The following is a 23721-nucleotide window of genomic DNA, read 5'->3' on the forward strand; positions in this document are numbered from 1 at the left end:
ACAGAAAATTAGCATGGAAGGTAGAGGCTTCGATATCAAGAAGTTAAACAGATGTAAGAGAAATTACTCTGAAGAAAATAAATAGAAAATAGAATGAGACAGACTGTCTTGCAAAATGCTGGAGGGAAGGGAAATTGGTAGAAAATTTTCCAGTCAGTTATTTTGTAAAATACATAGAATCTACAAAAAAAATTTCACCTACTAATTCTATTTTCCCAATTCTATTTTCTCTACTCTATCTAATTTTCTTAGTATAATATAATTCAAACAATTATTTAACTGAAAATAATACAGATAAGTATCATCTTTCACTGTACTGTTTTAATAAAAATCACCAAAAATAAGAGGTACTAGAGGGCATAATGCTTGCACAAATAAACATTCATCGTGTTAAAATAATTATTTAGGAAACAAAACTTTGGAAATGTTTAGATATTGGTTGTTGTCCCTAAGTGGTGTGCCCTTATGTGAGGATTTGAAATATTTAGACTTGGTTCATTTTAATACTGAACAAAATTAAATCAACCAGCTAATAAAGTACGGCCAGATCTTGTACACTTTTAAGCTCGCAATATTTCCATTCACAGTGTGAATGATGCCTGTATCAATTAGTGTTCAACCAGAGAAAAAGAACCAGTGGGAGATATATAAACAGATTTATTTCAAATGACTGGCTTACACAATTGTGGGGTTAGTTGGACAAGTCTGAAGTCTGCAGGGCAAGCCCTCATGAAGGGCAGGCTGGACCTCTTGGGCATGAATTGAATGGCTGCCCACTGGCAGAATTTCTTCTCCTTCTGGAAAGCCTCAACTCTGCCCTGAAGGCCTTTCAATCACATTTAATCAGTCCCACCCAGGTTTTCTACACTTGATCTTAGCCAAAAGGCCGAGAAGCAATCTATCCAGGTTTTCTAAGTCAAGTTTGCTTGCGTAAAGTCAACTGACTACGGACTTTTACTACATCTACAAAATTCTTCAATGACAGCAACACTCTAGATTAAGTTTGATTGAATAACTAGGGATTAGCACAAAAACTGTCCATCATAGTTCACTATGGGTCAATTTGGCATTTAAACACGTGTCCTTAGTTTATACACAATCTCCAAATACAGACAATAACACGAACATACTTCTGCTGTCTGTGGCAAAACTATCCCATATGCAACCAAAAACATGCTCACCCTTTCCCCAGAAGACAATGCAAAGTCCTCGGGTGATGTTCACTCTTCTGTAATATAAAGTTAGTTACCATTCTTATGTCTTATATTAGATAACAAGTGAATAAGAGGAAAGCAAATATATTTAGTTCACAACAACTAAACAAATATTTAGTTCAAAACAAACATTCACAAAAAATAAGGAAAATACTCATAACTATTATAGTCTTCGTTTCTGCAACTGATCATATGGTCCCAGCTGATATTGATAACTACACTATAATACTATATTTTCCCACACCCATTCAATATTCCCTTTGCCCTCAACAAGCATCTTAGCTGGTCATGGTTTTGTGCCAGAGGGGGTGATTCTACCTTCATTCCTAAAGGGTTTGGGTCATTAGAAATCTTACCTAAATTGACTTCTGTTACTTTTCCATAGACATTAACTACAAGACATGCTAGTACTATGAGTTTCCCCAAGGACCCTTTTGTGTTCTAGAGATATTCTTCATTACCTCCACTGTGTACTAGAAGCCCATTTTTTCCTTGGTTATCATGGCCAAACTGTAATAAATATAGTAACCTCATTCTTTTATTGTTCTTTCAGAGGCATGAGTAATCCAAACTGTTGGTGTGGCAGTCTCAACTTCTAGTTCAGTGGGATCATGTTTTGTCTTCTGGTAGAACCATTTATTCCTTAAAAACTAGAATCTCTAGACTAGCAAAACTGAAGGTCTTAGAGATGTTTTTAAAATTTGCTGGTAAAACACTAGGGCTAATAGTAAGTGGAACCACTCCCATTTTCCTGCCTTCAATTTTGGTTATTTGAATTATGACTATGGTAGTAATAGCAGCATATATTGAACATTAATTTAGAGTACATACAGCATCCTGGAGGATGCCATAGTCCCTGCCCCAGTTTTTCAATTTATTTCCACCCAACTATTATTGTAACTGAGTCTTCACCATGTTATTTCATCATTCTATCAAGCTAGCTGCTTCAGAATGGCAGGGAATATGATCATTCTGTAAGCTCATAGTTTTGGCAGAAACACTGCATTCAGGAAAGGCAAATCCATATCCAGACTAAGTGTCTATTTCTTTAAGAAAAAACCACCACCTGTATCATGGTGGAAGTGGTCCAATGTAATTAAGTTGCCACTAGGTTACCTGGATGATTACCTTAACGAATGAGTCCATATAAAGCACTCAGTGTTGGTCTCTTCTGCTGGTAGACTGGGCACTCAACAGTGGCCATAGCAAGGTTGGCCTTAGTGAGTAGACATAGTGCTGAGCCCATGCATGGGTAAGCCCATGCGTAACTGTCACCATTGGGTAATGACAAGAATGGCTGGGAAATGAAGCTGACTGGTATTGACGGGATGGATCATTCTATTCACTTGATTAATAAAACCCTCCTCTAGTGAAGCAACCGGTGGTAGGCCTTTACATAAGACATAGATATCTTCAGATTTGGTGCCCACTTAGAGGGTCTCCATCCACATACCTCAGCAATTTTCCAACAATGTTTTTTCCAAGCCCCCGATCTTTCAGCCAACCCATTAGCTATAGCCTATGAATTAATATAGTCTTAAACCTCTGGCCATTTCTCCTTCTGAGTAAATAAACAACTGGGTACATTACTCAAATTTCCACCCACTGGGATGGTTTTCCTTCTCCACTGTCTTCAGGAATGTCCACAATGGGCTATAGTGCTTCAGCCATCCACTTTTGGGTAGTGTCTGCATATTGTGCAGAACCATCACTAAACCAAGCTCAAGTTTTGTCTTCCTCCGTCAACTAGTTGTAGGGAACTGGTTATAAGGCCATATCTGCAGACTAGGAGACAGAGTAAGTAGTGCAGCAAGAATTGGCATCATGAATATTTGGCTCACTTCCTGATTAAACTTGTGCCTCCAGGGCCTACTTAAGCCTAATTTTATGTATAGGACTTCCACATACAATAATGCAATATTTTTGTGCATTCCCAACTTTATGGCTTGTAGAACAGACAACATCCAATATGTGAGAGAAAGTTCTGGTCATATGGTTACTTGGTTGCCCATAGCTAAGTGTTCAGTTTAAGGCTTGGTAGCAAGCCAAAAACTGTTTCTCCAAAGGGGAGCAGTAATGCACAGAGGATTTCAGGGCTTTGCTCCAAAATATAAGGCATCCACTGTATTTCCCCGTAAGTGTGCAAAAGTCTTCAAACAATATCTCTTTCTGCTGCTGACACATCAAACACTATTGCATCTTCTGAATCATATGATCCAAGTGGCAGAGCAGTTTCCACAGCAAACTGGACCTGTTTCAGAGCCTTTTCTTTTTCTACACCTCAGTTAAAACTAGCAGTTTTTCAAGTCACCCAGTAAATGCTGGAGTACCATACCCAAATAAAGAATGTGTTGTCTCCAAAATTTAAAGAGGCCTTATAAGCGTTGTGCTTCTTTTGCAGTTGTAGGAGAAGCCAGATGAAACAACTTATCCTTCATCTTAGAAGGGATAACTTGCCCTGCTGTACACCACTAGACCCCCAGAAATTTCACTGAAGTAGAAGGCCGTGGCATTTTTCTAGATTCATTTTTCATCCTTGGACATGCAATTGTCTTACAACTACGTCTACAGCAGTTGCTGTTTCCTGCTTCGCAGGTCCAATCGCCATAATACTCGTCTGTAATAGACCCGTGTGATATCTTGTAGAAGGGAAAGGCAATCAAAGTCCCCGTGGACTAAATTTTAGCTGAATTAATTTATATGGACTAAATATAAGTTTAGAGAGTTGATATACCCTAGAGGCAGGATAGTGCCTCCCGAGTTCAAGCGAGTTCAAGTGCAGGTTTATCGGTGGCCTTGCCAGCTAGACAAACTGCTTCTGCTTGTCTATGTTATCAGATATCAAGAAAAAAGCATTTGACAAATCGATGGCTGCACACCAGGTACCAAGGGATGTGTTAATTTGCTCAAGCAATTAAATCACATCTGAAACAGCAACTGCAATTTAAGTTCACTTGATTCTGTTCCTGGATAATCTGTTGTTATTCTCCAAGATCCATCTCTTTTCCACACAGGCAAATAGGCAAGTTGAGTGAGGGTGCGGTGGGAATTGTTACCTCTGCATCCTGATGTTGGCATTAATGTTTGCAATCCTTCCAGAAATAAGATATTGGTTTTAATTTGCTATTTTTCAAAGTAGAGGCAGTTCTATTGGCTTCCTTTTGGTATTTTCTTACTATAATAGCTCTCACTTTAGAGGTCAGTAAACCAATATGGGAATTCTGCCAGTTGCTGACTATTTCTATCCAATTGTTTATTCTGGAACTAGAGAAGTAACTGCAGGATGGGTTTGGCGACCCACTGGGTCACTATAAGATGGATCTAAGCTAAAACTCCATTGATCTTCTGACCTCCATAAGCTCTGACACTGACTGGTGGACAAACTCATGTTTTGTCTCCAGAAATTAGTATCAATTCACAGCTGGTGTTCAGTCAGTAACTCTCCAAAAATTTCATCATTTTCTTTTCCTCATTGCACAGTCACCTTGATAACAGGCCATGAGTTCCTTTGTGGAAGGCTGAGAGAGAAAGATTAACAATATAAAGTTTTAACCGTGTACCAGGCATTCTCCTCAAAAGGACCCAGCCTCCCTTTCATTCAAGGAGTTCTGGGCCTATAAACTAGCTCAAGTTGGGAAACGGGTTAAGGAGCTCAGTCTGTCTGTTTTGGTGATTCCTGCTAGACTTCTGTTCACTAGATACAGCTCTCTTCTGCTAATATAGATCAAGTACTAATTTAGTAGACTGCCCATCTATTCCTTTTCTTTCCTTTTTTTTGTGTGAGATGAAGTCTCACTCTGTGGTGCAGGTTGTAGTGCAGTGGTGCTATCTAGGCTCACTGCAACTGTCACCTTCTGGATTCAAGCTATTCTCCTGCCTCAGTCACCCAAGTAGCTGGGATTACAGGTGCCCACCACTATGCCTGGTTAATTTTTGTATTTTTAGTAGAGATGGGGTTTCGCCATGTTGGCCAGACTGGTCTCGAACTCATGACCTCACGTGATCCGCTCACCTCGGCCTCCCAAAGTGCTTGGATTACAGTGTGAGCCACTGTGCCTAGCCCTATTCCTTTTCTAGGGACATCAGGATAAACTGGAAAACCCCATGGGTTTTGGTGAATCAGATTTTTTTACTACTACCTTGGCTCTGTTGTCCTTTACAGTAGCCACACCCACCTTGTCTGAGGCAATGAAGAGCCACCACTTGGCCCCTGCCACCCTGAGATACTGTTATACCTATTGCACTTAGAGATCCCTTTTTTTTTTTTTTTCTGGCAGGGGGATGGAGTCTTGCTCTGTTGCCCAGGCTGGAGTGAAGTGGTGCGATCTCGGCTCACTGCAACCTCCGCCTCCCGACTTCAAGCGATTCTCCTTCATCAGCCTCCTGAGGAGCGGGGATTATAGGCACCTGCCACCACGCCCAGCTAATTTTTGGATTTTTAGTAGAGACGGGGTTTCACCATGTTGGCCAGGCTGGTCTCAAACTCCTGACCTCAAGTGATCCACCCACCTGGCCTCCCAAAGTGCTGATATTACATGTGTGAACCACTGCGCCAGCCTGAGATCCCATTTTGATGATGTCAGTTCCCACTGTACTTTCTGACCTGAAGAGAGATGAGAGAGCTCTTCAAGGAGGCTGGGACATCCTTCAAAAATCTATTTCTCAAAGTTGTGGTGAAAACTGTGTCTTATGGACCCTATCAGGTCAGTTGAGGAGATCTTTCTTACATGATCTTTCGAACATTCCAGTTTTTTTAAGCCTTTGGATACCTTATTATACAGTGTTACAAGGCAGTTCTAACATTCAGCATTATTTGGCACAGGCCACCTTCAGGTTCATGTTTCTGTGAACCCACCAACAAAACCATGCCTTTTCTAACCACTCAAGCTAACCCAAATGTTTGATTAGTGGTTCATATCAAGAAATTTGGCTAGATTCAACTTTATATTTCTTCCACTACAATCTTACATTCTTACAATACATTCCCACATGAATTCCCCGGGTTTCTGTCTGTATAAACTGGAAACATCTTGCAGTTCTTTTCTCATATGGCACACCTTCTCACAGCTTACACTTTCTACCTCACCCTTGGGGTCCTGCTGGGGTTGAGTCTAATTATAGGTCTAGAAGCAAAGAGGAGTACTGGCCTTGGGCCCTAAGGAGAATCAGCAGTATCTTTCAAGGCAGTTACCTCAGGGAAAGCCATTACAGTTTCTTCAGGCTAATCTCCTCAGGCAGGGTGTAGAAAGGCTGCTTCTTGACAAAGAAGACTAAGCTTCATTGTGATCTACCCATATGTCCCCCTTCAAACTTTCAGGATCCCCTCCCTTCCCAGTCAAAGTTCTCTGCTTAACAAAAGACACCCTGCAATGTTGAGAATCTAATTTGCATTTTAATTTAGCCTCTCACAGGGTTAGACTCTGAATTTGGTTTTCAGAAATTCTTGCCCCTGGGCTACAGATGATAAAGGTTTCTTTCAGGGCAGACAAAGAAGCTTTCAGATTATTTATGTAGAGATTGAACTGAGAATTTGAAACTTTGAGCTTATCCTATTCTTTCTCCACTTTCTTTAGTACAATCAGGAATAACCAGCCAAACACATTGTACTCTTTGGTTTTACTAAAATGTTCTAAGGTAGAAAATACGCCGTAACCCAAATCTCACCTTTCATAGGTATTTGATTAAGAGTATCCAGTGGCTATATTTTGTATATCTCTATTGTTACACTGTGACATGAACTACCAATGCCCTTTTTACCACTGGAATAGATCCATAGGTGTCTTTAAATCTAACCACATTAGGGAACCAATTTCAGAAACCCCAGAACCAATGCAGAAAACTCACTCATGTGGCTCTAGAACCCCTTCCGGTATAAAAATCTGTATCAGTTAGGGTTCTCTAGAGAAATATACATGGTGGGAGATATATATTAACATATTTATTACCAGTAATTGGCTTATATGATTGTGGGGGCTGGCTGGGCAAGCCAATTGTATTAGTCCATTCTCACTCTGCTATAAGGACATACCCAAGATTGGGTAATTTATCAATGAAAGTGATTTAATTGACTCACAGTTCCCCAGGACTGGGGAGGCCTCAGGAAACTTACAATCATGGCAGAAGGGGAAGCAAACACATCTTCTTCACAAGGTGGCAGGAGAGAGAAGAATGAGAGCTGAGCAAAGGGGGAGGCCCCTTATAAAACCATCAGCTCTTGTGAGAACTCACTATCACGAGAACAGGATGGGGAAAAGCTCCCCCATAATTCAATTACCTTCACCTGGTCCCTCCCATGACATGTGGGGATTATTGGAACTACAATTCAAGATGAGATTTGGGTGGGGACACAGCCGAGCCATATTACCAATGTCCTCTAAAATCTGTAGGGAAAGCTACCAGGAAAGGCAGACTGGAACTGCTGGGCATGAGTTGAGCCTGTTGTCCACAGGCAGAATTTCTTCTCTGTCTGAAACCCTCAGCACTGCTCTTAAGGCCTTTTAACACAATGAATTAGGCTACCCAGGTTTTCTAAGTCAAGCTCACTTACAGAAAGGCAACTTATTATGAACTTTCATCATGTCTATTAATTGCCTTTACAGAACATCCAGATGGGGATCCAGATTGAATAACTGAGGTTTTAGCCTAATCAAGCTGACAAGTAAAACTTACCATAATAGTGCTCATTAGAAATGGTGCTGCCTGAACTCATGGAAGATGTCTGACCATCATTCTGTCATATCCTGATAATACTGATAAGAAAATTGGGAATCTAAGAGAACGTAAGGAGAGTGATGGTGACATATTGAACCTAAGGTGATACTACATGATCCCTGTTCCTGGCATTACACTCTTATTGTCCCCTCCTCTTCAATGTGGGTGGGACCTGTGACTTGTATCTAACCAATAGAATATGACAAAGGTTGTTATGCGATGTCATAGAAGACTCCATAGTACCAGCTGACTCAGTCTAGAATCTTGGTGTGCTTGCAGGCTTTGAAGAACAAGCTGCCATGAATCCTGCAGCTACAAGGAAATGAACTCTATTAACTTGAGTGAGCTTAAAACTAGATCCTTCCCCAGTCAAGCCTCCAGGTGAGAATTCAGTCCTGGCTGGCACCTGGATTGCAGCTTACAGAAGACCCAGCTAAGGCCATGTCTGGACTTTAAATCCACAGGAACTGCAAGGTAACCAATGTGTGCTATTTTAAGCTATTAAGTTGTAGTGATTTGTTACACAGCAGTAGAAAGCTAATACTGTCCTGCCTGGTCCCATGCCTTGTCCTTTCTCTGCTAAGCTATATGTTTCCAAGTAGAGTCCAACTATACTGTACTGGTTTAGATGAAGGCACTCAGGGTCAGATGCAGGCGGCCAAGGACACAGTGTTTGTTATCAGCAGAGTGCTGAATTGGAAATTCTCTTCCACTGAAAATTTAAGGAAACTAACTGAGGGGTTTGTGACAAACTTGAAAGCAGGAGTTAAAGTGGTTCTGCAGAAGCAGTTGCCGTTAATGGTGTTAAAAATGACAAGAAGGCAGAGAAAGATCAAGATAAATGATATTGTTTCACAACATAGAGACCTTTGGAAAATGAGAAAAGGATGGTTTCTGTGGTCTAAAGGGAGATAAATTAGATTATGTCAGGGAGAAAATGATGAGGTGCTCAGTTTAATGTTTATAAGAATGCAGACATTTGAAATCTTAGGAAACTGTTATTGGAGACTTAATATGGCTTTTTACTTGTAAATCATACCTTTTTATAAAACAGTATATTAGGAAATATGATAGCAATTATGACTACATAAATTCTTTTCATTTAACTGAAGCCCATGGGGATATCACACAATTTTGAAAAAAAAAGCGACCTGTTCTTCATAAGAAATCCCCAATAAACCAGAGCGAAAGTTACTCTTCCTCACATGTAAATTTCCAGAATTAGATGGGAAATATAAGCAGCAGAGATATGGGGCTAGGGATCTGGGAACACCTGTCAGATGGGTACTAGGTCCCACAGGGGTTCTTGTCATTTAGTACAGAAACACTATCATTATTTCAGCAGAGTGGGAAGACCTGTTCTAACACGGAGCATCTGGGAGTGGGGTATGGAAACCACCACTCTTAGGACCAGAAAAACCAGTGTGAGACTCCAAGTGAACCACTGCTACAAACTCAGAAAGATTGTAGCCATTTTTAAAAAATTGTTATCTTGATGTCAATGGCAAAACAGTGAGGATATTTACCTTTTAAACCTTCTTCAAATAGGTAACTTTCATGTTCTTCTTGACATGGGCTAAAACTTACCCAGTGGGCATTTTATTAAAAACTAACGGCCTAGACTGGGCGTGGTGGCTCATGCCTGTAATCTCAGCACTTTGGGAGGCTGAGGCGGGTGGATAGTCTGAGGTCAGGAGCTCAAGACCAGCCTGGCCAACATAGTGAAACCCCGTTTCTACCAAAAAATATAAAAATGTAGCTGGGCATGGTGGTGGGCACCTGTAATCCCAGGTACTAGGGAAGCTGAGGCAGGAAAATCGCTTGAACCCAGGAGACCGAGGCTGCAGTGAGCTGAGATCGTGCCATTGCACTCCAGCCTGGGCAACAACAGTAAAACCCCGTCTCAAAAACAAACAAACAAACAAACAAACAAACAAACAAAAAACTAACGGCCTAATCCTAATGTTTTCAAAATGGGCAGAGTTGTCTCATCAATAGAAATGGTTTATAGGATTTAAAAGTAAATGGAAAAGTATTATGTGTCAATGTGTCCAAGAATAAGAAAGGAAGGTTAATTGCACATTCAGGGGGAATCTAGAAGAAGAGAACCTAGAAAGCAAAATTGAAACAGTTTTTTTTTTTAAAGAAATGATAACTTTATTTATATACATTCTTAGATAGCCAAAGTGATGGTAAACATTTAGATTTTTCTTTTATTTTAGTTTCAGGGGTACTTGTGCAGGTTTGCTATATTGAAGCAACTTTTATCCTCTAGTAACCTATGGCTATGAGTCTATTTTTGTGAATTGTTTTAAGTGCTACATCACTGATACTGTTAATGGCACAGTATGTGGAAAAGCATAGACATTGATAACTTTGTGTTGAAACAGGATTCTGAATAGTTGGGTAGGAAATACAAAGAAGTCTTTGAAATACTTTAACCAACTTATTTCACTTATGTTTTTCTTTTAATGTATGCATAAAAGTACTATATGATAAAAATCTGTGTCTAATTAAACTTAAATGATACATTTCAATAAATATAATTAAAGTTTCAAAATAATAAGGAAATGTTATTGTTGAATTCATAGCTATTTTTCTTCTTAGTAGTACGGAAAATAATGTTACCCCTGTAAATAGATTACATCTTCAATTTGATGATCAAATAAGTTCAGTACTTAGGATTTTTCTTAGCATTAAATAACAGAAATCTTTTTGTAGAAAGCAAACTAAGGTCCAGGAGATTTGCTTGTGTCTTCTTACAGAGAACTGTTTGATACAGGCAACCAGGACTGTATGAGAGGCTGGAAATGTATCTATCAGTACTACTTATCTGTAGTAAAGACTTTTTTAAGCTCATTTATGATTGCACAACCTAAATAACCATACATGGCTGGGCCTGGGAAAGGCAGAAAAGCAGATGGGTGAGTATTTGCCTGAACTGAGTGATATAGGGCACAGTGCACTTGTAGGAGGAGGAGGGGGATTGAATGAAAACCAGAGGGCAGTTATTAAGGCAAGTAGAACTCGGGTTTAATCAGCAACATTTATTATAAGGTCATGAACAAATTTTATCCAACTCATGGGTCAATATCCTACTATTATAACAGGGATTCTATTGACACTTAGGGTGGTGACATCGTCATGGAATTGCTGATGTCTCTAATTTTTGCAACTGGATCACTTGGCACTCATTTGCAGTTCCTTCCAAATGTAGACTCTAGTTCCTACCTGGTTCAGAATGCGCAGGACAATGACTAGGGCTCAGATAAAATGTCTTGCTGTCAATCCCATATAGACCTTGGTGCAACTTTATTGTTTTTGCCTGGTATTCCATTTCTTGCTTCTTAAATCACAAGTAGATCACTTAACTGGGTTCCTAAGACCAAAAGACAGGGCTTTTCACCTACTACATACATGCTGCAAATATTTTCTCCCAGTTTGCCATCACATATTTCTGAAATGCAAAATATATATTTGAATATCATTTATTTTTTAACACAATTATACATAACATAGAATACATATACGCTATAAAAACCACATATTTATGTAATTAAATATATTGTTATTATCTTTTATCACATCCAGATTTGATAAATGAATAGAACCTTTCCTTATCCCTGGTGGGTTATGGAAGAACCCTTCCATGTGTTCTAGTACTTGCATGGTTTCATTTTTAACACTTATTTCTCAAGTCAGTTGGAATTTTTTATTTTGTATGGTGCAAGTTAAGGATCCAATTTCATCTTTTTTTCAAATGTCTTTGTTTTTGCTTGTTTTAGAGTCAGGCTCTCTCTCTGACACCCAGGCTGGTGTGCAGTAACATAATCATAGCTCCCTGCAGCCTTGAACTCTGGGGGCTCAACCGATCCTCCTACCTCAGCCTCCTGAACTGTTAGGACTACAGTTGTATACCACCATGCCCAACTAATTTGTTTGTTTGTTTGTTTTTTGTAGAGATGGGGAAGGCTGTTGGCGGGGGAAGGTCTTGTTATATTGCCAGGCTGGTCTTGAACTCCTGGGCTCAAGGGTTCCTCCTGCTTAAGGCTTCCAAAGTGCTGAAATTACAGATGTGAACTACTGCCCCTGTCCTCAAATGGCTTATTTTGAATTTTTTGCCCCAGTAATGTAAGACACAATCATCATCATACATTACATTCCCATTTTTTCTTGGATCAATTCCTGGACTCTGTATTTGATTCCACTGGCCCGTCAGTCTATTCAGGTGCCAGCACCACATTGCTTTAGTTATAGAGGCTTCAAAGTCTATTTTCGTATCTGGTAGGATTTCACTTCCTTATGGTTTTTATTTTTCAATGTTGTCATAGCTATTCTAACATTTTATTTTTTCCTATTGATTTTAGTATTGACTGGTCTAGCTCCATTAAAATGCCTGTCATTTATTTATTTTTGATCATGTTAAGTTTCTAAATCAACTGAGGAAGAACTGATATACTAATGATGGGTTGAATCATCCTATCCCAAAGAGCAAAGGATGTCTTTGTGTTTATTCAAATCTTCTTCAGGAGTATTTTAAAGTTTTCCTTATAGAGGGTTTTGCAAATTTCTTGTTAAGCTCATTCTTAAGTATTTTATATTTTATTTTCTTGCTGGAAATGGGGCTCTCTCATACATTATATCTTCTGATTATTTTTTGTATTGAAGGCTACTGTTTCTTGTATGTTAATTTGACAGTCTGCTTTATTACTTAACTTTTGTTTAGTCTACTTTCTTTCTCTGTACTATCTTTCTATAATATTTTGAGTTAAATGAACTTTTGGAAGATAGTCTGACCTCAAAAACACCATTGTTCTTCAGGAAAAATACATTGTGACTTTTAGAACACAACCCACACATAAAAATAATTGCTTGAATATTTTATCTATGAATATAAAGAAATGTAAAAACACTATATGTTATTTATTTATTTATTTACTGGAGACAGGGTCTCACTCTGTTGCCCAAGATGAAGTGCAATGGCACTGTCATAACTCACTGCAGCCTCCATCTTCTGGGCTCAAGTGATCCTCCCACCTCAGCCTCCTGAGTAACTGGGACCACAGGCATGCACCACCATGCCTGGCTAATATTTTTGGATTTTAAAAATAGAGACAAGGTCTTGCTATGTTGCCCAGGCTGGTCTCAAACTCCTGACCTCATGTGATCTACCTGCCCCAGCCTCCCAAAGTGCTGGAATTACAGGTGCGAACCACTGTGCCCAGCCTAAAAACACTATATGTCGTTTTAAAAAACTGTATGGCATATGTGCCACTTAATTTATATGTTAATATTCTCTTATAGTTTGGATTTAGTGCTATTCCTTTGAATTTTGTTTTAACTATAGTCTTTTTGTTAAACAAGAATGTGATTAGAGAAATTTGGTATTTCCTTTAAGGAAAGACTTTCTTCATTTTTTTCACATTAAATGATATATTAAATATTCTGTATATTTAAAGGTTTTTCCAAGTTTGTTGCATTTTTGCAGTCTGGGTAATTCCATTTGCTAAGGCAGCACACTTATTTAGTGAACAATAAATGCTTACCTAAAATATTTTAGGTTTGCTTTCTTCACCAGCTGCTGAGATATAATCTTTTTCAACTCAGCATATTGATTTTATGGCCCCTATCATAGCATCCCAGGTTTGGGAAACACTTCAAGAAGCAACTAGTCAGGATCCCTGGCTCCATAGAGAACCAAAGAATTTCACACGAAGATATCCTGCAATTTTTTTCAGAAGCATATTTTAGTGTTTAATAACCCATAATATTCTCAGATTTTTTTCCCGTTATCTATATTAAATAACTGAGGGTGCACAGATTTTGAATTTTAGTTCTAAATGACTGGAATAAATGATCTTTTCTAGGAAAACAGACCTCCACATAGATCTGAAGAAGTGTTGTAAAATAAATGGAAAATATGGCCTCTCTCGCTGGAGTAAGAGATTTTCAGTTAAGTGCCCATTTCCACAAAGTGTTCGTGCTGTAGTAAGTTGGGCGATTATCATCCATTGTCTTGGACTCAACCTTCTTGGACTCTCATGAGTAACATTAGCACCGGGATCCAAACTGACAGCACAAGATGAACTATGACACGGAATCCAAAGATTGTAATTGTGCTGTCAGGGTGATGGGCTATGCACATGAACAGGCACTCCAGGCATGTGTCAGTAAGCACACTGGGTCTAAGCAGACAAGGACAGGCTGACTTGTGTCCATTGTGCTTGTGCTGCTTGAGCAGAAACTCCCTCCATCCCTCAGCACCACTGTGAGTCTCTTCCAGGGCAGGGTCCCCTGTTCTTTTGCTTATCCTCTAAATGCTGGTTTGTCTGTTGGTTGACCTTGACATGTCTGATGCTATCTGATTGTGGACAGTCATGTCTTCGCAGGAATAGGCAGAAATTCGAGTAACTGGATAGCATGGTGGTTAAGGGAACAGTGCCATTCACCACCTGATTCCAACCCAACAGGAAGAATCATGGGCAATGCGTGTGGACAGTGTCTGGGAGAACCTCCCGAACACGCAGCAGACTTCCTTTTTCTTTTTAAAAATAAATGTTATTGTGTATACTTGAGGTTTACAACATGAGGTTATGGGATTCCCGTAGATAGTACAATGGTTACTATAGTGAAGCCATTAAACATAGCTATCATGTCATATGGTTACTTGGCATGTGTGTGTGCAATAAACAAAGGCTTGTTGTCCTAAACTGCTGGGATTTTTTTTTGGTTGTTTCTTTTTTTTTTTAATTTTAAGTTCAGGGGTACAAGTGCAGGTTTGCTAGATAGGTAAACTTGTGTCATGGGGATTTGTTGTACAGATTATTTTATCACTCAGGTATTAAACCTAGTACCCATTAGTTATTTTTCCTGATCCTCTCCCTCCTCCCACCATACACCCGCAAAGGCCCCAGTGTGTGTTGTATCCGTTTATGTAACCATATTGTTTCTTACTGTGGTGTGACTTTGACTCTCCTGACCAATGCAATTTTGAATCACAATTGGAAGGTGCTGCATCTTCCGCTTTTTAAATTTAACATTATGTCAAAAGCATATGGCAATATTTTAAACTAATCGCCCTTTTAAAATGAGGTAAGAGTCCCTTAAGTTGATGCATCGTCACTGACTCAACTAATTCCTTATGGTCAATTATTTAGATTTCCTCTCCTCTCCCAATTCATAGAACTTCTTCAGATTAATTTTCAAGAATGAGTTATTGATTTTAATGAAATTATAAATTAACATATTTCTTCCTAGTCTCAAAACACGTAAAAGTTTGAACATCTGTAGTGGGTCACGCCGAGTGGAGCCAACGCACTGTGCCTAACAGATGAACTTCACAAGGGTTGTAAATGTGCCATTGAATACAGGAGATAGGCCTATGCCAAGCACCGTGCTGGAGTCTGTAGGTTCACCATCTGGGGCTGGGGCGCTAGTCTCGCTTTTTGGCCAGCGAGGCCTGGGCAGTGAGTCGTGCGCCGTCACTGGTTTCTCATGGCAGCCGCTCCAACCTGCGTGCGCCTTCCCTGATGCGCCCTGCTAGTCGCTCTGCAGGACTCCTGCCTTGTGCGGAAGCTTCCTTAGGGCTGCAAAGACTGGAGGCTCTGAAGGATCTGATTGGCACTGGAGGAAGGGAGGCGTTACCGCCCCCTGTGAGAGCTCGACCAATGGGAGCTGGAAGCGGTGGGTACCCTCCGTAGATATCTCTTGCATCATGCCTCAGATAGACGGTTTGAAGATACAGTCAACTTGTCACCAAAATGTGTCCCGTCCTCCAGTCATGCACTCTCTGGGTTCGCCCTCCCTCCTTCCCGGCCTTTCTGCATTTTCCCTTCACTCCTGCTTCACTGGGATTAGCTCCTCTCAAACATCTTGGCTTATGAAGATTTGCTCAGGCTTTGTCTTCTAGGGAAGCTGGCCATACAAATTACTATTATTTGAAAAGACACTGGAAAAATGAGGGGAAAAAGAGCTAAATTACCCTTTTTTTGTATTAGCACTTTGACGCTACACTCACTTTTTTTTTTTTTTTTTTTTTGAGACGAAGTCTGGCTCTGTCACCTGAGCTGTAGTGCAGTAGCACAATCTTGGCTCACTGCAACCTCTGCCTCCCGAGTTCAAGCGATTCTCCTGCCTCAGCCTCCTGAGTAGGTGGGATTATGGCTGCCCGCCACCACACCTGGCTAATTTTTTGTATTTTTAGTAGAGACGGAGTTTCACCATGTTGGCCAGGGTGGTCTGGAACTCCTGACCTCAAGTGATCTGCCCGCCTCGGCCTCCCAAAATGCTGGGATTACCGGCGTGAGCCACCGTGCCCGGCCTACAATCACTATTGTAACATGGCTAAATATATTGCAAAGGAGGCCAAAGATCCTCATTCAAACTCACATTAACTTTATATCAACAAAAAGCTTTGGGGTTTGCACAGCTCAGCTCACAGAGGCTTTTTAAATATTCATAAGCACTAGAGATATACTTTGTGCATGTAACTGGGATACCTTGAGCAGCGGCAAAGAGAGAGAAAATTATAACCTTTCAGGAGACGAAAAAAAGGTAGATATGTTGGATGATGATTAGGTGCTAGGGGAGACTACTTGCATCTACTACATTTTTTTTTTAACTGTTGCTCTAACAAGATATGTAATTATAAGTAGAAAGTGGAAGTAGTATATCTTATATAAACTAATAAAGAAAATATATTAAATATAAAAAACACAAATGTAATGCATTTTGCCAATGGTTTTAGGTTCCTCGAACAAGTAGTTTGTTTACTTAAAGTTTATGGCTGAAAAGTATATCTAGGAAGAAATGAAAATCCTCTATAATGTTTCTCCTGAAAACTTAAGTCTTTTAAATCATGTGTACAGTTACAGCAGGCAAAACTATTTTTGTGTTATGCCCTTGAATAGTTCTTGCTCACCAATCATTTAAATTGTGTAGCTTTCACTTCAGTCCTTGTCATGACACATTAGGGTGAGGATGTGTGATGTACCTACCCAAGCGAGGCACTGTAGAACATGTCTCACTGTTTTGCCGCTGAGCAGATGAGAAGCTGGGTATTCATCCACCACTGTCCGTCTGTCATTGACTGAGTGCTGTTTCCAGAATCACTCACTGTCTTGCTTTGCGTGTGGGCACAGTGTTCCCACATCAATATCAAGCTGGGCAATGGATTCCTATATTTCTCAAACCTTATCATCCTATCATTCTGGTGGGTGTGTTCTGTATTTCTGAAAAAGCCCTTTCTTTCCAAGGGCTTTTGTGGGATCCTCTGGGAGCTCAGCTTCTTAGGCTAGAAGTGCCAGGGAATTACTTCACCAAATTCCCCCTTCTACTGGGGCTGCTGGTAAGTACCCTACCTCCTCCTGTAAGATACTGTAAAATTTGCAGGCATTTGTTTACCCTAATGCTACTCAAAATATGCTTTGTTTTCTAGTGCAAACACTTCATAGTCTTGTTAAATTAAGTTTAGCCTAAAGCTGTGTCCTCATGGATTTCAAGTTCAGCCTTTACATTACTCTGTATATAGTGAACTGTAACTTAACTAGATATGGAAACAGTCTGTAAACTACTCTTGTACCAATAAGCTAGTTTCAGCCAATGAAAGGTGGCCAACTGTTCCAACCAGGTTCAAATAAGGCAAACACTGAGCTGTAACCAATCCAGTTGTTTTTGTACCTCACTTCTGCTTTCTGTACATCACTTTCCTTTTTCTAGTCATAAATCCCCTCCAAGCATGTGGCAGCACAGAGTCTCTCTGAACCTATTCTGATTCTGGTGGCTGTTCAATTTGCAAATCATTCCCCAACAGATGGTATCAGAAGTGGGACCTGCAGTGGGGCATCTAGCAACCCCCAGGAGCATTAAGTGACAAGGCTTGGGACCCACCGGGCCCAGGGTGTCCATTGTTCTCTCGAAGCAACTGAGAATTGTGGGTAAGTTTTCTCTTAGATTCTGAAGCTCCATGGAGTTCTGTTTTGAGTTCTTCCTTTATAGGCATCCTTGGGCATAGACATGGCTATTTGGTATCCAGGATGACTGGGGAAGACAGGAAGGGTACCTGTAGTCATAGTTTCAAAATTATTTTCAGTAATTCATAATCTTAAAGTCATCTTATGTTAAATTAAGTAATAGATAATCATAAAATGGCTGAGTCATTTCTAAATAAGTTAGAATACTGAAACATTAATTATTAAACATAAATACAGGTTAACATATGTTGTTATCTTATTTTCACATGATATAGAACAGCTACATATGTTTAGATCTGTTAAACAAAAAAGTGAGAAGCATAGCTTTCAAAAAATTATAAAGTGGTTTTCATCTTCAAATAGTTTTATAAAATAATTCAAAATTACTTCCTAGGGTTTTCACAAGCAATTAGGGTTACTAAGAGTTAAAATTGTAGTTAATATATGTAATTAAAACTACTAGATATAAAAGAAACAATTCTGTATACAGAGTGTATAAAAATAGCAAGATATATTTTTGGTAAGAAAAGTTATAAAAGCATAAAAAATGTGCATTTGTCAAGAACATAAAATTTTGTCCAGTTTAGAAGTTACTTAAAAGTCGTTTCAAATTAAAAGAATAAAAAATATGTAGGTAAACTAAACAAATATAAAAAGTTGGAAATTATCTCAACTATGATCATTTTAAAATAGTTTCCACAGTTAATTCCTTAACTTTGATGCATTTCTAGTCTATTGTTGAAGGACTCAAATGTATTTTGTATTTCCTTCAATGAATTCTCTAGCTGTAGAATTCCTATTTGGTTCCTTTAAAAAATCTATCTTCTTGGTAAATTTCCTATTAATATCTTGAATTATTATTCTGATTTCTTTGTGTTGTTTTTCAGAATTCTCTTGAACCTCATTGGGCTTCTTTAAAATCAATATTTTGAATTCTTTAGCTAGGATTCTGAAAATTTCTTTTTTATTAAGGTTTATTGCTAGAAAATTATTGTGTTTCTTTGGAGGTGTCATATTTCCTTGTTTCCTGTTTCCTGTTTCCTGTTTCATGTGTCCTTATGTTGACATTTGCACATCTGATAAGACTCTTTCCTGGAGATGTATCTCAGTGTTAGTTGGGTGGCATACTTCCCTTTGATTCTGGGTACATGCAGTAGTGTAGTCTCTGATTTCTTTGGCTGTAAACAGTGTTAGTGGTACCTGTGATTTCCTCAGTGGGCTGGGTGGCAGTTTTAGTGAAGGCTGTGGTAAAGCTGTGCTGGGTACTGTGATGCCAGTGGGCCAGTCTGCAGGCCAGTGGTGGCAGTGGTGGGCTGGGTGTGCCTCTCTTTGGGTCCCAGGGCCATGTATTCTGGTACCTGTGTTGATAGCTACCAGCAGGCTGATTCTTGGGCTTCAAGGTGGCTTGCTTGGATTCTGGCAGTGGCAGCAGTAGACTGAGCAGGGGGGCAAGTTCTTAGGCCCTCAGAAGTCAGTGTGGCATGGGCAATGTCTGCAGCAGTGGTGAGATGATTCTCTGGATCTGCAGCAGTGTGCACTGATGTCGGTGGTGACTGCGATGGGCTGAGTGGCCCACTCTGCATGTTCGCAGGTGGTGCTGGCGGGTAGGTGCCAGCTGTGTTGGTAGCGATTGGGAGTTTAGGAGCAACAACCTCAGGCCCCTGGGAAGAGTGATCAGGTGCCCAAGTTGGTGGCTTGAGCAATCCCAAGGACCCTGGGCTGTGTGCTCTGTCTAGGGAGGGTGGGGGGCAAGGCTGGGCTGGGCAGGCTTGTGCTGAGGCCCTCAATGATGAGAATCGGCACTGGTCATGGGGGCTGGGGATGGTGCAGTCCTCAGCCAGTCAGAGTACTTGTGTGAGGGGTTGTGGCAGCTGCACTTAAGCCCTGCCACTGGAGAAGGTGGAGCTGTCCTCAGTGAGCACAGCCCAGTCCAGCAGGTGGAAAATGCACATCCCACTCACACTCCGGTCTAGGCAGGGTTTGCTCTCCAGCTCCAGCAGTGGTATCCTGCGCCTAGCTCACACCCCCACTCCAGCTACAGGAGCCCTCACCCAACTGGCGACCAAGCCCTCAATTTTGCTGTAGGAGGTTATTTCTTGTCATTAAGAGTTTTAAAGCCAAACATAATTTAAAAAAGGGAAGCAGAGGCTGCTGTGTCATTCATTTGCTCTGTAACAAGAACCCAGTGGGAGCCCAGCTACTATGGCATCTAAAAGTAAAAGCTCTTGGCATCCTGAGCTGTGGCCAAATTCTGCCATCCCTTTGGCTTTTAAGCCATGGAAATTGATTTTAGATCCTCAGGGTTAGAATTACTCACCCCGTTCACAATATTATAATTCTTTAAAGAATGTTTTGTGTGGTTGCACTAGAGTTTGCAATGTACATTTATAACAAAGTACACTTAATACTAAAATGCTTCATAGGTAGTGCTGATATCTATCAGAGTTTTCCCAATTCATCTCTTCCTTATAAAATTGCTGTCATTAATTACACATATTCATATAATATAATCATGCAATATGTTGTTTTTGTCAGCTTAAAAGAAAGAAGCCTAAGCATAAAATGTAATTTGAAGAGTATACTTGAACCAAAGTGAGGACAGCTGCCTGGGACACACTTCCAAGTGGTCTTGGGAAGTGCTCTGTCACCTTTGTTACAAGCAGGTTTTTAAATGCAAAAGGGAACAAGTAATGGGCTGATACAAAGTTGTTTGACAGGAAGTCTCATAAGAGAATTTACTTTTACCTCTACATATTATTTATCTTTTCTTGATGGTTTCTTTACGTAGACTGAGTTTCTGAATATATCATTTTATGTTTCCCTGAACAAATTTTTATAGAGATATTTTTTAAAAGCAGATTTAGGTTCAGAGCAAAATCAGACAGCAAGGACAGAGAATTCCCATATACCCTTCACTGCCACACATACATAGCCTCCCCACTACCAATATCCTGGTCCAAAGTGGTATATTTGTTACTGTCAATAAACTTTTGTTGACTTTCACTGGCCAATATCACCAAAAGTTCACAGTTGACATTAAAGATCATGCTGGGGTTGTACATTTTATGGGTTCTGACAAATCTGTAATGATATGTATCCATTATTATAGTGTCATGCAGAATAGTTTCACTCCTCTAAATATCCTGTCTTCTGCCTATTATCTCTCCCTTTCCCCTAGTACCTTGCAATCACTTATATTTTTACTGTTGCCACAGTTTTGCCTTTTCCAGAATGTCATACAGTTGAGACCATACAGTATGTAGTATTTTTAGATTGATTTCTTTCACTTAGTAATATGCATTTCCATTTCTTCTATGTCTGTTCATGGCTTGATACTCATTTCTTTTTAGCACTAAATAATATTTCATTGTCTTAATGTACCAGAGTTAACTCATTCATTCCCCTGCTAAAAGACATTGTAGGAGCCAAAGAAAACTTCCCCTCCACTCTCTGAAGGTTCACTGAAAAGTCAACTCACAAACGGAGATTATTAGGAAAAATGGAATCAAATTTATTAATATGCACATAAAGGAGAACCATAGAGTGATTACCTCAAGCCCCAGTGCGGTTCAGAAACTTATATACCATCTTGAGGTTACTGAAAGAATGGGGGCTTGGATTATCGTGAAACAGATTATGGTGGCAAAATAGGTTATGGGAGGGGGAGAAGAGAAGGCCTGGCTAGCAAAGGTGGACTCGTTATGTAAATACACTCTCACAGATGGCAGTCCTCAGAAAGAATAAATGGTAAATGTTTCTTTCAGTTGCTTAAAGGTGTCAGACTCTCAGTTTATCATTCCTGGATCCAGACAAGGAAAGGCCTCAGAAAAAGCCAGGCTGCATCCATGCAGATCTCTACAAAGCAAATCTCCCCTACAAAAGACAACTTTTCATTTCTTCTTGTACCTTCAGCCTTTCTTAATATCTATCTTCAAGGAAATATATTTTAGGGTGAAATATTTGAATTTTCTTCAACATCTGGGTTGCTTCCCAGTTTTGGCAATTATTAATAAAACTGCTTAAACATCTATGTGCAGGTTTGGAGTTGGACATACATTTTCAGCTCCTTTGGGATCAATATCCAAAAGCATGATTGCTTTATCTAGTACTAAGAGTAAGTTTAATTTTGTAAGAAACTGTTGAACTGCTGTTACAGTATGTTCCTAGCCAACAGGCAGAATGGACTCCCTGTGGCTAACTGAGGTGATCAAAGTTAAAACAGAATGAGGTGGCCATGTCTGGGTGAGGAAGCTGTTATGTATTCTGTGCTCGCAGAAAAATGTTGTAAACATGTCACAGGACCTCCCTTTCTACAATGAAGCCAAATCAGTTCTTGTTGGCAGTGCTGAGATAGACTACAGCTGGAAATTCCCCAACTTACTTCAAACAAACCACCTGGTCCCAACTGACTGACCATCTGGAATCAGCCAATTAAGAGAGACTGGTGATTTGGGACTTAAAGGTCCCCCAATCAAGATTCTGTTCTCATTCCCCTGACTCCTCTCTCCTGCCCTGCAAGTTTTGCCTTTATCATCACTCATTCTCTAACCTCACCCCCTCAGGGAAGGCTTTTATTTTACAGTGGGGGCTGTATCTCCCCAGTCCACAGATTTTTTTTTTTTAAGAAAATAAAACTCTCCTTTTCTCCTCTGCAGATACCATGGTCTTTTGTTAACACTGTCTTTCAAAGTGGCTGCACCATTTTGCATTCCCACCAGCAATGAATGAGAATCCTCATTGCTCCAAATCCTTGCCAGCATGTGGTATTCTCAGTGTCCTGGATTTTTGCAATTCTAATGGATATGTAGTACTACTTCACTGTTGCATTACCTCTCTACTTACATTACCCATTTGTCCTTGCATTTTGTCTACTTCTTCCATTAGAGTCCTTAGCATATTAATTATAATTACAGTTATCTTACATTCCCTGTTTGATAAATCCCAAATCTGGGTCTTGTCTGAGTCTAGTTCTGATGCTTGCTTTGTCTCTTCAGACTGTTTTTTTTTAATGCCCTTGATATGTCTTGCAACTTTTTTCTTGAAAGCCAGACATGATGTATGAGGTAATGGGAACAGAGGCGAATAGGCCTTTCCTGTGAGGTTTTATGTTAATCTGTTAGGGGGATGGGTTGCATTTAATATTGGCTGCTGCTGCAGGTGTCAGAGATTTCACTTTCCTATAGTATCCTTGTTTTCTGTCTCCTTTGTATTCTTGGGTTTTCCCTAAAATCTCTTTCTAAATAGCATATTGATGGAAATCAAAATATTTAACCTCAAGATATACTTCTTTGACATATTTTGAGTTGACTGTTCATATGGCCTGCAAACAGAAGTAGCCCTGAAAAGCTGTCTTTTATGGGGGAGATTTGCATCTGTAGAGAATCAGCATTGATGCAGCCAGGCTTTCTCTGAGGCACTTGTTTGTCTGGCTCTAGGAAAGATTAACTGAGAGTCTGACACCTTTAAAGTTATGAAAGAAACATTTCCCATCTATTCTCTCTGAGGGCTGCTGCCTATGAGATTTCATCAATATAAAAAAACTGCCTTTGCTAGCCAGGCCTGCTCTTTCCGCTCCATAACCTGTGTGGCCACTATATCCTAACTTACCATCATCACCTGTTTATGGCCATGCGCTGAACCCCCATTTCTTCTGCAATTTCAAGATGGTAAACAAGCTTCTGTATCCCAGTGGGGCATTGGGATAATCACTCTGTGGTTCTCCCCATGCATGTTAATAAATTTGTATGCCATTTCTCCTATAAATCTGCCTTTTGTTAGTTGATTTTTCAGTGATCCTTCAGAGGGCTAAGGGAATCCCTTAGCCC

At 39.9% G+C, this 23721-nt stretch overlaps 2 long non-coding RNA genes across 9 annotated transcripts in view; one reads left to right on the plus strand and one right to left on the minus strand.

The window, feature by feature from the left end:
• LOC134810877 (uncharacterized) overlaps nt 1-23721 on the plus strand; it is a 77224-nt gene that overhangs the window by 32111 nt on the left and 21392 nt on the right. For 6 of the 8 annotated variants that reach the window (XR_010159588.1, XR_010159593.1, XR_010159587.1 and 3 more), the window contains 2 exons: nt 8205-8399; nt 17737-17860. This is a non-coding gene — a long non-coding RNA (uncharacterized LOC134810877). Of the gene's footprint in view, nt 1-7813; nt 8028-8204; nt 8400-10690; nt 10850-13792; nt 13878-17179; nt 17272-17736; nt 17861-23721 lie in introns of those variants that run through there. The other 2 variants (XR_010159591.1, XR_010159590.1) reach the window with 2 other exon arrangements.
• Nucleotides 1735-8139, minus strand: LOC107976325 (uncharacterized). Its single transcript, XR_001720208.4, has 2 exons — nt 7884-8139; nt 1735-4732 (listed from the first exon to the last, which is right to left on the minus strand). It is a non-coding gene; the product is annotated as an uncharacterized LOC107976325 (long non-coding RNA).

Source organism: Pan troglodytes, chromosome 7 (assembly GCF_028858775.2).
Source record: "Pan troglodytes isolate AG18354 chromosome 7, NHGRI_mPanTro3-v2.0_pri, whole genome shotgun sequence".
Lineage (NCBI taxonomy): Eukaryota > Metazoa > Chordata > Mammalia > Primates > Hominidae > Pan > Pan troglodytes.